The following is a 15,413-nucleotide window of genomic DNA, read 5'->3' on the forward strand; positions in this document are numbered from 1 at the left end:
GTTATTAATTCCTCTCCTTCATATTGTTTCAATCCCTTGCTGTCTATGGAGGATGAGGAGTTCTTGCACTTCATCTAAGTTATCTTCCTTTGAGTCTGAAGATGAATGAAGGTCTCAGGGGATTAGAGTGAGATGAGGGCAAGTAATTAATAATATAATGTACATTTTTGTGTAAACTCTTAAAACCCACCAGTATGTTCTATTTCTGTTTCTGTCGTATTTTAACTATTTGAAAAAAAACATTAAAAATATTTAAAAATACATTTATAAAGAACTGAACCCCACAAATGCACAGAGACCTTTATCATATAACCAAGCCACCAAAACTCCAAATAGACATCATTTGTTAAGCATTAACTCTACATTAATAGTAAGCAGTTTATAAACACAGCTAGATGCTCTATTGTTGACTTATAAGCATGTGTTATGTGCTCAATTTTTGTGTTTTCATACTTTGTTTATAATTAATTTTTCATTACTAAATGAAGTATTGCATTATTTACAAACTGTCTAAGAATAATTGGTGTTTTTTAAGATCATTAAGAATGAGTAAATAAATGATTAAAAAACTATATAAATTAACATTTATACATTTAATATTCAGGCATATAATTAGGGCTAAAAAAAGAAAAAAAAAAAGAAAATCCAATCGGTTCACTCTAAGCAAAATTTATATTTTTTCGGTTCTGTTCTTGCGTTGCTTAATAGACAAAATATTCCGAAAACAGTTTTCTAGAAAAAAAAAAAAACTTTATTTAATTACAAAGTATTGCAGGGCTCTAGAGTGCTCTGTTTTTTTTAATGGTGCAACTAAAAAATCTATACGAGGGGTAAGATTAAATGAATTTTCAATAAGTATCATTAAAGACATATTTATAATATGAACTTGCTTTTGGTTATTGATTGACACACTGTTTAAAGGTGCTACACACAGCCTCACTCCTTGGTATCGAGCGCAGGCCAGGCACTACATTTAGATGTTGTATAATATGAAATAGCAATTAAATTATGAAAATTGTTATGAAATAGTTTTTCAGTTATGTAGCCTAATAAAAATATTTAGTACACTGCACAGTGCAATTATTATTTAAATTTATTATATCCATTATTATTAATATTAGTAAAATTGACAAAACACAGAACTCTTTTGAACGTTTGCTTTCATTTTGACATGCTAAAGCGCACTTTTACAGTTTTGTAAAGAAACATCCCATTATGCAGCAGCAGTCAAGTTAGGACACTTAAAAATGCCTTTTGTGTTCAAAGATGAACGGCCTGCGAAGTCAAGTTTACATGGTTATAAATTAAATAGATATAGCCTAGTGTGTAAGTGAGTTTGCTGCAGATCCACCTCTCACATGTGCTGCAGGTAGGGTAAATGATAATCTTTTTTAAAAATTTACTTTAGGCTATACTGCTATTTGCTCATGCAAAATTAAACACCAGAAAATATATCGTAGGCCTATATTAAGAGCTAAATTACAGTTAGCATCATATTAGTTCAATTATGTGCTGTAGGCTATTGATTGACCAACACCCCCTGTATACAGTTTACCCACTGCAGGTCTACAGTTCTGATGTGTATTTTGAATTACTTGTTTTAAATGACAGTAAGACATGCTATATTAAGTTTTTATTGTAAAATATACATTATAATCCAGTACAAAGTAAAATAATATTTATTAATGGCCTATTGGCAGCGTATAGCCGTTAAGCTTATAGTCTAAGCATGTCATTTTATTATAATTAACATAAATTACAAACTAATACAGAAAAAACGTTTCTGTATATTTTTATTAAACGAAAAATGCAATGAGTTATACTTTGGTTTTAATTTTATTAGAAATTTAATAGCCGTTTAGGCAACACTACTTCTACATGTCATTGGCTCTGATTGCGTTTTTTACAGATAACCTATATACAAAGATTTTTATTAAACAAGTGCACTACCACAAGATATTTTTGTAGGTGTAAAAATCTAAAAAGTATCATTATCATATTCTTGCCTTAATCATCTTTAATATAAATATAAAATTTAACACATTCATTGATTAAACTAGGGATGCTAACGATTACTCGATTGATTTATTGTCGGTAACCCTTTAAAACCGATAGACCTTATCGATGACCGATTAAGCATGGGCATTTAATAAGTTATGCTTTGCTCTTTGAGATGCGTCCACGATTTCACACATTACATAATCAAGTGTGCGCAGTTTAGGCTACGTTACCCTTTTTTAGACAGTCGTGCACTCTCTTGACTTTGCATATTGGTTATGCACATATTGGTCATACCTATTATGCTCAGATCTCGTTTATCCGCTGGTGCTGCCATTAATCCGCTGGTCAAGTAATCAAAAAGTAGGCTACATGACGTTTAATTATGGGCAGGTTATTAAGACCAAACATTGGTTGTGCAAACTTTATTATGTTCTCTAAAATTTTAAAGTGTTTTAGGCTACATTATCTTTTATAGACTGGCATAGGCCTAAATACGCATCACGGCCAGACATTTATAGTTTATATAAAAACGAGCGTCACCGTCGCATTTGTTCACATGCTTTAAATTAATGCTTTTTGTCTCCCAAATTCATATAATAAAGAGAATGATAAAATAACATTATTAACTGTTTAACTGTAACCATTTCTGTTCAGAACGATTAAAGTTGATCTTTTTTTTCGGTTTTCGTTTCTGTTCCTGAAAAATGTCATTTGATTCTGTTTTTCGTTTCCGTTCCTTGAACCGGTTTGGAGCCCTGCATATAATACGTTTTTCTGCATGTTAAATAATGCTTTATTAACTCAACTTCATGCAGTTTTGAGATCTAATCTAAAGTGAGGAATATTGATGCTTTATAAATCCCTTATAAATGACAATTAAAGGCTCAGAATCATTCATTTATTCATTTATTTTCATTTTGGTTTTCTCTCTTTATTAATCCGGGGTCGCAACAGCGGATTGAACCACCAACTTATCCAGCACGTTTTTATGCAGCGGATGCCCTTCCAGCTGCAACCCATCCCTGGGACACATCCATACACATACACACTCATTTACTACGGACCATTTTAGGCTACCCAATTCACCTGTACCGCATGTAGGAGCACCTGGAGGAAACCCACACCAACACAGGGAGAACATGCAAACTTTACACAGAAATGCCAACCGACCCAGCCAGGGCTCGAACCAGCGACCTTTTTGCTGTGAGGTGACAGCACTACCTACTGTGCCACTGCGTTGCCAGGCTCAGTATCAAATAAACAATAAGTATTTGCAATTGTACCTAAACAAATACAATTACTGTAAATTTTAAACATTGCTGAATAACAGGAGTGTCGAAATACAACATCATTTGATAAAATAATATAATAATTTAACAATACATTACGTGTAAAGCAATTTTATATTTAGACAAGATTGCAATGATTTACTTTTCATTTGATACAGTTTCATTTGAGCATCTTGTAATAAGTAGAAATGAATATTCATTTTTTTCCTGTATATAATGTAACTGAGCCTTATATTGTCATTTATAATGGATTTATAAAGCATGAATAGCCCTCGCTTTAGATTAGATCACAAAACTGCATGAAGTTGAGTTCATAAAGCATTTATTAACATACTAAACAACTTATTATATGCCTGAATAATAAGAATTATCAATGTTATTTTGAATAGTTTATTAATCATTTACTTGCACATTCTGAATTATCTAAAAAAAAAAACACCAACTACTTTTAAATATCTGGTTTGTTAATGATGTATTTTTCATTACTAAATTAAGTATTGCATTATTTACCAAGTATGAAAACAATCATTAAGCACATTATAATTGTGCTTATAAGTCAATAATATTTGTAATTTATATTTATAAATATAATTTATAAACTGCTTACTAATGTCTATTAATGTAGCGTTAATGCTTAACAAACGTTCAACTAACTATTTGCGAATGTTTCATAAATAATTCATTGTGTGCAGTTATTATAGTGTTACCCAACATTTATATATCTTATTAATCAGGCATATAGTAATGGTTACTCTGTCTAATAATAAATGCTTTATGAACTCAACTTCATGCAGTTTTGTGAGCTAATGTAAAGTGAGGACTATTGATGCTTTATAAATCCCTTATAAATGACAATTAAAATCTCAGCTATATTCTAAACAGAAAAAAGAAATAAATTAAAAGGGAGAGTGATTTATAGCTTTATATATATATATATATATATATATATATATATATATATATATATATATATATATATATATATATATATATATATATATATATATATATATATATATATGGTGAAGCAGTGGCGTGGTAGGTAGTGCTGTCGCCTCACAGCAAGAAGGTCGCTGGGTCACTGGTTTGAACCTCGGCTCAGTTGGCATTTCTGTGAGAAGTTTGCATGTTCTCCCTGCATTCGTGTGGGTTTCCTCCGGGTGCAAAGGCACAGTCCAAAGACATGCTACAGGTGAATTGGGAAGGCTAAATTGTCCCTAGTGTATGAGTGTGACAGGCCCATATGACAGGCTGGCCGGAAGGTGTAAAAAAGTCGTTATCATATGGACAAGTCTAAAACTGAAGGACTTGTTCCAAAAAGAGCCGACCCCGCAATCATACGGGACTAAGGCCAAAGAAGATATATATATATATATATATTTTTTTTTTTCATTAATTTCAAGATACACAAATGAAACTATCTAATGAAAAATAAATCTTTGCAATCTTTGAAATCTAAAATTACTGTACAGTGCAAACATCACAGAAACACTGAAATGAATATTGCCATATTGTGAATTATGTTGTTTTGAAATGATGTTGTATTTTTATTTTGCAATGTTTAAACTTTACAGAATTTTTTTAATAAGATTGCAAAGATTTATTGTTCATTAGATACTGAGCCTTTAATTGTCATTTATAAGGGATTTATCAACTATAAACAGTCCTTAATAGATTAGGTCACAAAACTGCATGAAGTTGTGTTATTATAGCATTTACTAACACACATGGTTACAATTTCTATATGCCTGAATAAAACATGCTAATTTAATTATTAATGTTCATTTGAATAGTTTATTAATCATTTAATAACTCATTCTGAATTATCTTTAAAAAAACCACCAACTACTCTTATATACAAATAGTTTGTAAATAATGCAATACATAATGTAGTAATGAAAAATGAATCAGTAACAAAGCATGAAAATACAATTAAGTCAAGTCAAGAATACAGCGTTTGAAGCTGTATTTATAAACTGCTTCCTAAAGTCTATTAATGTAGAGTTAGTGCTAAACTAATGATGTATAGTGTGTAGTTACTATGAAAGTGTTATTCAGAATTTTTTTTTTCTAAAGAGCCGAGATTCAGTTTTTAATATAAAAATCCAAAGCTGACCAATCTCTGGATTTTAGAGCCAATGGTTCAGCTTTCACCACAGCATGTACTTCCTGTTTGCTCCAGGATCTTCTCTTTATGGGACCTATGGGTGATTAAAATATAAAAAAGTGGTTTTAGTTGCATAAATGTTCAGTCATTTTTACAACATGTGCTGTTATGTTAGTTTGATATTGTGATAGAAAATGCTAGAAAAATATGTCTTGCCTATTATTAAAAATACTTAAGATGGAGATGTATTAAAAAATACTTCCTATTAACTCCAAAACTGGTTAATGTGGTTACACTTTATTCCATAGTCCAATTTAGACATTCTTCTAACTATGCGTAACTCTGCAACTACGTTAATTATCTCACCGTAAAGTATTATGTGTTAGAGTATTTGCATACTGTTAGAATGTTCAATAAGACTAACGCTCATCTGATTATCAGTAGAGTATTAGCAGACTGTTAGCTCAAGTTTAGCTCAAAACACTACACTGTAACACATATCTGTTAATTACCAGTTCCTGTATTTTGTGATTTACAAGTGTTTTTTTTTTGTTTTGTTTTTTTGTGATGGTGAATTGCATTATGGGATGTTGATCTCTGCTCTGTGCACTTTTGATGTTGAAAATTCAACTCTACAGTTTAACAAAGTGAATTATACTGACATTTTAGTAGTTTGAAATAATATAATGTATAAGAAATAATATATAGAGATAAATAAGTCTTTAGAATAACAGAAAATGTACCGGCAGTTTATTACAAGGTTTCTGTAGCATAATATACAACAACAACCCAAACAAAAAGTCACTTTTTTTTTACTTTTTAAGATTAAAAGTTGTTGGAAGAAAGATCAAGATCCCATAATGCAATTCAAAAGCAGAAACAAACAGATTTCATAAAAACAAATTATGAAAAACTGCTAATTTAATCATTATTACTTATTTTTATTAATTTTAGAGTGTAGAGTATTAGCTGACAGTTAAGGTTACCTCAATAAAACCAACTCTCATTGGTCTCAGTAAATAGTACAGCAGACTGTTAGGTTACGCTCAAAATTAGTACAATATGACTAACTCTTATATTAATTTAGCAGAGCATTAGCAGTGTTGATTCTAACAGACAGTCTAATGACTGTTAGTTGACAAGTAGTTGCAGTTACTTGTAGTTAGTAGTAGTAGTAGTAGTAATAGTAAAGTAAATTATCAAAATAAAGTGTAACCAGATATGCAATTAGTATATTTTTCCAAAGTATTTAGCAATATTGTTTAACTAACATGAAATGAGACATCAAGTGCCACTGTACTGAAATCATCATGGAAGTAATGTGCTTCTGTCCTGTTTTACCCTACATGTTATGTAAATGAGCTTGTGCATTCGGACTTGTACAATAACACAAGTCAGTCACAAATTAACTTTAATGATCATACCTCTCTTTTTTGTGAATGCTGGGTCTGCTTCACTATCTTCACACACACTGTACCATGGTGATGATACTTGAGGGGACTCTGAAAGTAAAAATCAAGTCTGAGAGTTGACTTCTCTGCATAAAGCTTACCAAAATATTTGAGAGGGTGCTCGCTGCAGAGCCATTTGAGGAGAGGTGAGCTCCAGAGAGGGGGAGCATGAGCTGTCGCTCCTCCTCCTGTAAGCTGTTTTAATGCGTACACCAACCCCACCCCTAACCCTACCCCCAGTGACATCACTCGTAGAAGAAGTGCAAAAAAGGTGGAGCTCAAGCTTAAGCTCCCCCTCTCTGAAGCTCACCTCTCCTCAAATGGCTCTGCAGCGAGCACCACTTGAAATATTTATTTGATTTTGTGTTGTTTTTTTTTAATGGGTAAAAGCGTGTGATGGTAGCTTAAAAATAGTTTTCAAACATAGCACATACATATCATGATAAAAATAAACATTCTGAAAAAGAAAAATTCTGATCAGAAAAATAAATAATATTTTTACCTTTTAGATTGGACTTCACCTTCTCCAAAATCACGATCCACTGTAACTTTCTCTGAATGTAAAAACCCACACAAAAATACATCATTTAAAACAATATGATATATGTTTGCAAATACAAATGTGTATATAACATCCAGAAAATCTGGCACTGTATTACATGTTTGTGTGTAAACCCACGATTTGATCAAGATTCCACCCTTTAAAATCTGCCCAGCGTCTGTTTTCAAGTCCCAGAAAAACTGAGTTGTGGGAACAGAGCAGTTCTCTTCTGCAGTCATACAGTCATAACACACACATACATATGAAGAGTTTGGTTGCAAAATGCGATAAACGGCATTTTTTGACATTTGGATTTTATTATTGGAAATCACTGTTCAGATGTACCTTAATCTATGTGTGAATTGCTGCCATTAATAACATTTAAGAATGCACATTTTAGGCCAAGTACAAAACGTTTTTTTTTTTCACAAAACGCAATTTCCGTCAGACCAGTTTCTTTACAAAGTGCGATATACAGTTAGAGAACGTTCAGGATGCGGCGTGAGCTCAGCATCCCCTGGGAAGAGAGTCATCGCCGGTGAAGTGCTCAGAGTTTGCTCATTGATTTAGCGATAGAAGATGAAGTCTTCAACTTCACAAAAATTTATAAAAACGCCACAAAAGTGGACCAGAATAAGATACTTCTGCATCAACAATACACAAATGCAGCAGGGAACGAGTCTCCGCTAATGTCAAAAGAAGGCCTAGGAGCGCCTTTTTTTCTACTCCCCATCACAAGATACCTGTCTGCAAGGCGACATTTCTAAGTGTCCTTTATAAGTTTATTTTTTAAATAATTTCTTAAATGTAGCCGAGTAGCCTATCTGAAGATTTATTTATGCGGTTGCACCTATTATTTATAATTTATTCTTGTTGTTGTTGATTTATTATAAAGGAACTTAAAGGGCACATGTTGTTATGGAGAAAACGGTTTAGCTTTTTCACAACCAAATAAATAAGCTATTGTTATTATTATTACAGTGAAATAATTCATTAAATATGACATAGCGAGGCAAGTTTGTGTCACGGACTCAGCTCCGCCCGCTCTAATCATACAGGTTTGGTTTTCTGCAGCGGTGTGGAAGGAGCCGCCCTCCACTCTTTCTGTACCAAGCTAAAGGTCATTTATCTAACTAACTTAATCTTACTTATCAAACAAAACATTGATTCACTAGCTTTTGGTAATGGTATTAATGTAGTATAATATAGCCTAAGGTGGATGTAGCGTTTTGCAAAAAAATAAAATAAAGTTATGTTATGTTGTGTACATTCTGGCCAAATCTAACTTAGAATCTTATTATTATTAATCAATCTTTGCATATATTATTCCATATATTTATGGTGTATAGTTTTTTTTTTAACCAATTTAAGATGTTTGACAATGTGGGTTGGATTAATATGTAGCATTTTGGCATGTTTTTTTACTTAATTATAGACATAAAATTAAATAAAAAATATCCTGGATTTGAAAATATTGTGTTCCTGGCCTTCACTGAGCTTAAGTTATAGTTTAATGTACAAAAATTGTGAATGAACTTGACTGTTGATGTCCTGAAAAATAATGTCAAAATTACCAACATTTTTTTAAATGGATATATCTCGTTCTGCAATGAAACTCTTCATATACAGTTGAAGTCAGAATTATTAGCCCCCCTGAATTATTAGACAGCTTGTTTATTATTTCCCCAATTTCTGTTTAACGGAGAGAAGATTTTTTTCAACACATTTCTAAACAATAGTTTTAATAACTATTTCTAATAATCATTTCTAATAATGGACTTATTTAATCTTTGCCATGACGACAGTAAATAATATTAGACTAGATATTCTTTAAGACACTTCTATACAGCTTAAAGTGACATTTAAAGGCTTCACTAGGGTAATTAGGTTAACTAGGCAGGTTAGGGTAATTAGTCAAGTTATTGTATAACGATGGTTTGTTCAGTAAATTATCGAGAAAAAAATATAGCTTAAAGAGGCTAATAATTTTGTTCCTTAAATGGTGTTTAAAAAAATTTAAACTGTTTTTATTCTAGTCAAAATAAAACAAATAAGACTTTTTCCAGAAGAAAAAAATATTATCAGACATAGACAGCAGTACTCAAGGTTCGCGGTCTCCACTATGTCAGGCCTTACTGTGTGTGTATTGAGGACTAAGTGTGTTTAACAGCTTCTCTAACATGCCTCTGGTCCCCACAATGTCAGTGCATATGTTCACCAATAAGGACACACACTCTGTTTCATTTCTATATTTTGATTAAGTTAAATAATTACAATTAAATACACCACTACTACAACAACAACTACTATTACTACTACAACTAATAATAATAATAATAATAATAATAATAATAATTGTTATTATTATTATAAACACACCTCATCAGAGTTGTGGGTCTCCTACTGGAGCAGAGCAGTTCTCTTCCTCTGTCATATGGTCATCCTTCAATAAAAGCTGAAAAAAATAAAATGTATATATATATATATATATATATATATATATATATATATATATATATATATATATATATATATATATATATATATATATATATATATATATATATATATATATATATATTAGTTAGACAGTAGTACTCAAGGGTCCCGGTCCCCACTACGTCAGACCTCACTGTGTGTATTCAGGACTAAGTGTGTTTCACAGCTTCTCTAACATGCCTCTGGTCCCCACAATGTTACACTAGTGCATACGTTCATAAATTAGGACACACACTCTGTTTCATTTCTATATTTTGATTAAGTTAAATAATTACAATTAAATGCACTACTACTACAACAACAACTACTACTACTACTACTAATAAAAATAATAACAACAACATTAAACACACCTCATCAGAGAGTTGTGGGTCACGTACTGGAGCAGAGCAGTTCTCTTCCTCTGTCATATGGTCATCCTTCAATATAAGCTGAATATAAAAAAATTTATATTAGTTAGACAGCAGTACTCAAGGGTTCCGGTCCCCACTATGTCAGACCGTACTGTGTGTGTATTCAGGACTAAGTGTGTTTCACAGCTTCTCTAACATGCCTCTGGTCCCCACAATGTTACACTAGTGCATACGTTCATAAATTAGGACACACACTCTGTTTCATTTCTATATTTTGATTAAGTTAAATAATTACAATTAAATGCACCACTACTACAACAACAACTACTACTACTACAACAACTAGTAATAATAATAACAACAACAACAACAACAACAACAATATTAATAAACACACCTCATAAGAGAGTTGTGGGTCTCGTACTGGAGCAGAGCTGTTCTCTCCTTCTGTCATATGGTCATACTTCAGCAAACCTGAATATAAAAAATATATATATTAGTTAGACAGCAGTACTCAAGGGTCCCGGTCCCCACTATGTCAGACCGTACTGTGTGTGTTTTCAGGACTAAGTGTGTTTCACAGCTTCTCTAACATGCCTCTGGTCCCCACAATGTTACACTAGTGCATACGTTCATAAATTAGGACACACACTCTGTTTCATTTCTATATTTTGATTAAGTTAAATAATTACAATTAAATGCACTACTACAACAACAACAACTACTGCTACTACTACTACTACTACTACTACTACTACTACTATTACTACTATTACTAATAATAATAACAACAACAACAATAATAAACACACCTCATCAGAGTTGTGAGTCTCGTACTGGAGCAGAGCAGTTCTCTTCCTCTGTCATATGGTCATCCTTCAATAAAAGCTGAATATAAAAAATAAAATATATATATTAGTTAGACAGCAGTACTCAAGGGTCCCGGTCCCCACTATGTCAGACCGTACTGTGTGTGTATTCAGGACTAAGTGTGTTTCACAGCTTCTCTAACATGCCTCTGGTCCCCACAATGTTACACTAGTGCATACGTTCATAAATTAGGACACACACTCTGTTTCATTTCTATATTTTGATTAAGATAAAGAATTACAATTAAATGCACCACTACTACAACAACAACTACTACTACTACTACTACTAATAATAATAATAATAATAACAACAACATTAAACACACCTCATCAGAGATTTGTGGGTCACGTACTGGAGCAGAGCAGTTCTCTTCCTCTGTCATATGGTCAACTATCAATATAAGCTGAAAAAAAATAAAATATATATTAGTTAGACAGCAGTACTCAAGGGTTCCGGTCCCCACTATGTCAGGCCTTACTGTGTGTGTATTGAGGACTAAGTGTGTTTCACAGCTTCTCTAACATGCCTCTGGTCCCCACAATGTTACACTAGTGCATACGTTCACCAATTAGGACACACACTCTGTTTCATTTCTATATTTTGATTAAGTTAAATAATTACAATTAAATGCACTACTACTACAACAACAACTACTACTACTACTACTACTAATAATAATAATAATTATTATTATTATTAAATTTAAACCCACCTCATCAGAGGGTTGTGGGTCTCCTACTGGAGCAGAGCAGTTCTCTTCTTCTCGTCATTTGGTCATACTTCAATAAAAGCTGAATATAAAAAACAAAAAATAATAATTAGACAGTAGTACTCAGGGCTCCTGGTCCCCACTATGTCAGACCGTACTGTGTGTGTATTGAGGACTAAGTGTGTTTCACAGCTTCTCTAACATGCCTCTGGTCCCCACAATGTTACACTATTGCATATGTTCATAAATTAGGACACACACTAAGTTAAATAATTACAATTAAATGCACTACTACAGCAACAACATCTACTACTACTACTACTAATAATAATAATAATAATAATAATAAACACACCTCATCAGAGAGTTGTCGAAGCAGTTCTCTTCTGCAGTCATATGGGCATCCTTCAATGAAAGCTATTTAAAAACAGCTTTGTTATATAAGTCATGTCATGACTATAAAGCTTTCATGACAGTCTTATGAACCCCCCTTTAAAGTAAAGCATTACCCAATTAATGTAACTTTTTTTTACCCATTAAGACAAGAAGAAGATATTAAGAGATTGATTTCATTATCTCTTATGAATGATGCAAACTCTTTATTTTTGAACAGATTTACCCTTAATCTATATTAACATTAAAAAAACTCTTAGCTTTGCTGAATGTATTAAGGATTAATGTATTAAGTGATCAAAATGTCAAACCTTTCTCCAAGGCCAATCACATGCGCCATAGTCAAACGTTATTTCCTCTCCAAAGAAAATATCCCTGATTGCAAAAAGGCACAAATGAGGTTTTCTCTGAACAACGATCTTATTGACAGTGCAGTTAGGGTGCAGATGGTCATCATTCACCAGCCGGCCGAGGGTCTCGTCCTCATGATCGGCATCAATGCTGCAAAACTAAGAGAAAAGAGCAAGCAACATTTTAATTATGCCCTCTCATAGCAATGAAAAGCTAACTATGGCATGAATACAAACAAAATGAATATAATATATACATGTACATTTGAATGGGGAAAACACTTAACCACCTGTTCTTGTTTTACCATATAAAGTCAAACATAAAGACAGTATTTTTATTAATATCTCATCTATGCTTTGCTTCCACAAGCTCTATCATTTGTACTCAACCCCAAAACTTCCTTTAATAAATGTGGACAACGCAAACTCTGACCTAAAAGATTTAATGAAACGTGTAGGGTTCAAAAACTACAAAAACCTCACATTAGCATCCTCTCTGTGTGTGAATTATAAATACAGTAAACCTTTTGAAGTGGATCAGAACCTTTCCTCAATGTTGTTCTAATACTATTGAACACCTGTTCTTCTTTCTTAGGACAGTTTTAAAGAACTTTTTTCAACTTCAATTGTTTACAGGTCACACTTTACAATCAGGTTTTATTAGTTAATGTACTTACTAACATGACCTAGTAATGAACAATGCATGTACAGCATTTATTAATCATAGTTTAACATTTACTAATGCATTATTCAAATCAAAATTCATGCTTGTACCAGTAATAATGCATTGCAATAATTAATGCATTGTGCATGTTTAACTAGTAATGAACAACTTTATTTTCATTAACTAAAGTTAAACAACATGAACAAATACTGTAATAAAGTATTATTTATTGTTCATGTTAGTAAATGCATTAACCATCATTAACTAATTTAACCTTATTGTAAAAGGCTACCAGTTGACAGCAAATAAATAAATAAAACACACACAGTGAACATTTATGTACTTTTATATATGTTTTACACTAAGTTGGAGTTTATTATAATTATTTATCTAAAATAAAACGTTTCTACACGTCATAGAACAATAAATTAAGTACATTTCTAGGACCAGATGGCCCCACATTTTAATTATAACCTCTATATCACTACATTAACGTATAAATAGTATATAATAGTGTTATTTCAGGATTAACTTTACATGTTTAAAGCAATTAACCATTTAAAAAGTATGATACAAGAACTATGAAAACATACCTTAGTAACCTTCTATATATTCGGTTTCCAGTGAATGGGTCTTGTTAGTGGAGCTGGTGATGTGTTTCTCCGCATCTTTTAATGGTTTTATCCTCCGTCGATCCATTTAGCCGCACGGTGATTGGTGACTGTCTGACCGCGGCTCATGCACTCCACCCCGGCCTCTGACTCACGTAGCACCGGGCAGTTAGCACGTTAGCACATTAGCGCGAGTAACTTTTACTCGTGTAAACAAGTTAAATTACATACCGAACTGTAGTTTGTGTCTTATCAGTGTTATATTAATACGTAATTTGAAACTACATCGATTAAAACACCCAGGACATTCGTTAAAACATTTAATTAACTATACCAGATAACTGTCAAAATATGCAACATAAGTATTTGTCATAAAACCGATTTCATTACATTATGATGGTGAAAAACATTATAACTTACCCGAAAATTCGATTAATTTGATGATAGATCTTAATTAAGTTGATTAAAGTCGGATTCATTTATGAGATCTGCGCATGTGCAGTAGCCAGAGTGTGTAAGTGTGTGTCAGGGTGCAGTACCGCCATCCGACTACAGGACCGCTATAGAGCAGTGCGCCGACACACACTTACACACTCAATTCAGGTAAATGGTCAAGGTGGGGATCAGTGAAAAAAACTGCACTAGGCATATCAGCAACGCCCCCTGAGTCTTTTAAAGGCAAAACATGGTGGGGACCGGGCGATCGGTCCCCACTATGTTTTTGGTCCCCACTTTGTGAGTGTGCTATCATGCTGAGGTCCCCACCATGTAATAAAAACAAACACAAACACACACACACACACACACACACACACACACACACGCACACACACATACACTGTCAGTTTAGTTTATTCAATTCCCCATACTGACTTTGGGGGAAACCGGAGTATCTGGAGGAAACCCACGCGAACTTGGGGAGAACATGCAAACTCCACACAGAAATGCCAACTGAATATATATATTTTTTGTATGAATAAATAACAAAATTGATTAAAAACACAAACTTACAAATACATTTTTATATTTTATGAAAATTGTTTAATTTCACTACAATATTTATCACCAATTGACTTCATTTCAAATTCTAAATTCTAAAATGTCTATGATATTGTGTAGTTATATTTGTCAGTATTATTCTTCGTTACATGGTTGATTAGAATTATAAAAAGTATAAAACTTAAAAATAAAACCTATTAGAACTGTTTTATTATGCAGTTTGGGTGACACGGTGGTGCAGTAGTGCTCACAGCAAGAAGGTCGCTGGTTTGAGCTGGGTCAGTTGGCATTTCTGTGTAGAGTTTGCATGTTCTCCCCATGTTCGCGTGGGTTTCCTCCGGGTGCTCGGGTTTCCCCCAAAAGTCCAAAGACATGTGGTATAGGTGAATTGGGTGAGTCAAATTGTCTGTAGGCTATGTATGTGTGCAAATGAGTGATGGGTTTCCCAGTGTTGGGTTGCAGCTGGAACGGCATCCGCTGTGCAAAACAGATGCTGGATAAGTTGGCGGTTCATTCCACTGTGGCGACCCCAGATAAATAAAGGGACTAAGCCGAAAAGAAAATGATAATTCG

At 32.9% G+C, this 15,413-nt stretch overlaps 1 protein-coding gene and 1 long non-coding RNA gene across 6 annotated transcripts in view; both read right to left on the reverse strand.

Moving 5' to 3' along the window:
* Nucleotides 1-15,413, reverse strand: part of rybpa (RING1 and YY1 binding protein a) — a 43,167-nt gene that overhangs the window by 27,081 nt on the left and 673 nt on the right.
* LOC147838173 (uncharacterized) lies at nucleotides 4,681-14,375 on the reverse strand. Of its 5 annotated transcripts, none has more exons than XR_015523236.1 (13): nucleotides 14,262-14,375; nucleotides 13,824-13,987; nucleotides 12,528-12,725; nucleotides 12,179-12,240; nucleotides 11,827-11,905; nucleotides 11,440-11,517; nucleotides 11,054-11,129; nucleotides 10,639-10,715; nucleotides 10,242-10,319; nucleotides 9,769-9,844; nucleotides 7,351-7,402; nucleotides 6,822-6,899; nucleotides 4,681-5,491 (listed from the first exon to the last, which is right to left on the reverse strand). It is a non-coding gene; the product is annotated as an uncharacterized LOC147838173 (long non-coding RNA). The 5 variants fall into 5 exon arrangements; XR_015523237.1 differs by having other exon boundaries at nucleotides 13,824-13,991; XR_015523239.1 differs by lacking the exon at nucleotides 10,639-10,715.

The sequence above is a fragment of the Danio rerio genome, chromosome 23 (assembly GCF_052040795.2).
Source record: "Danio rerio strain M-AB ecotype USA chromosome 23, GRCz13ab, whole genome shotgun sequence".
Taxonomy (NCBI): Eukaryota; Metazoa; Chordata; class Actinopteri; order Cypriniformes; family Danionidae; genus Danio; species Danio rerio.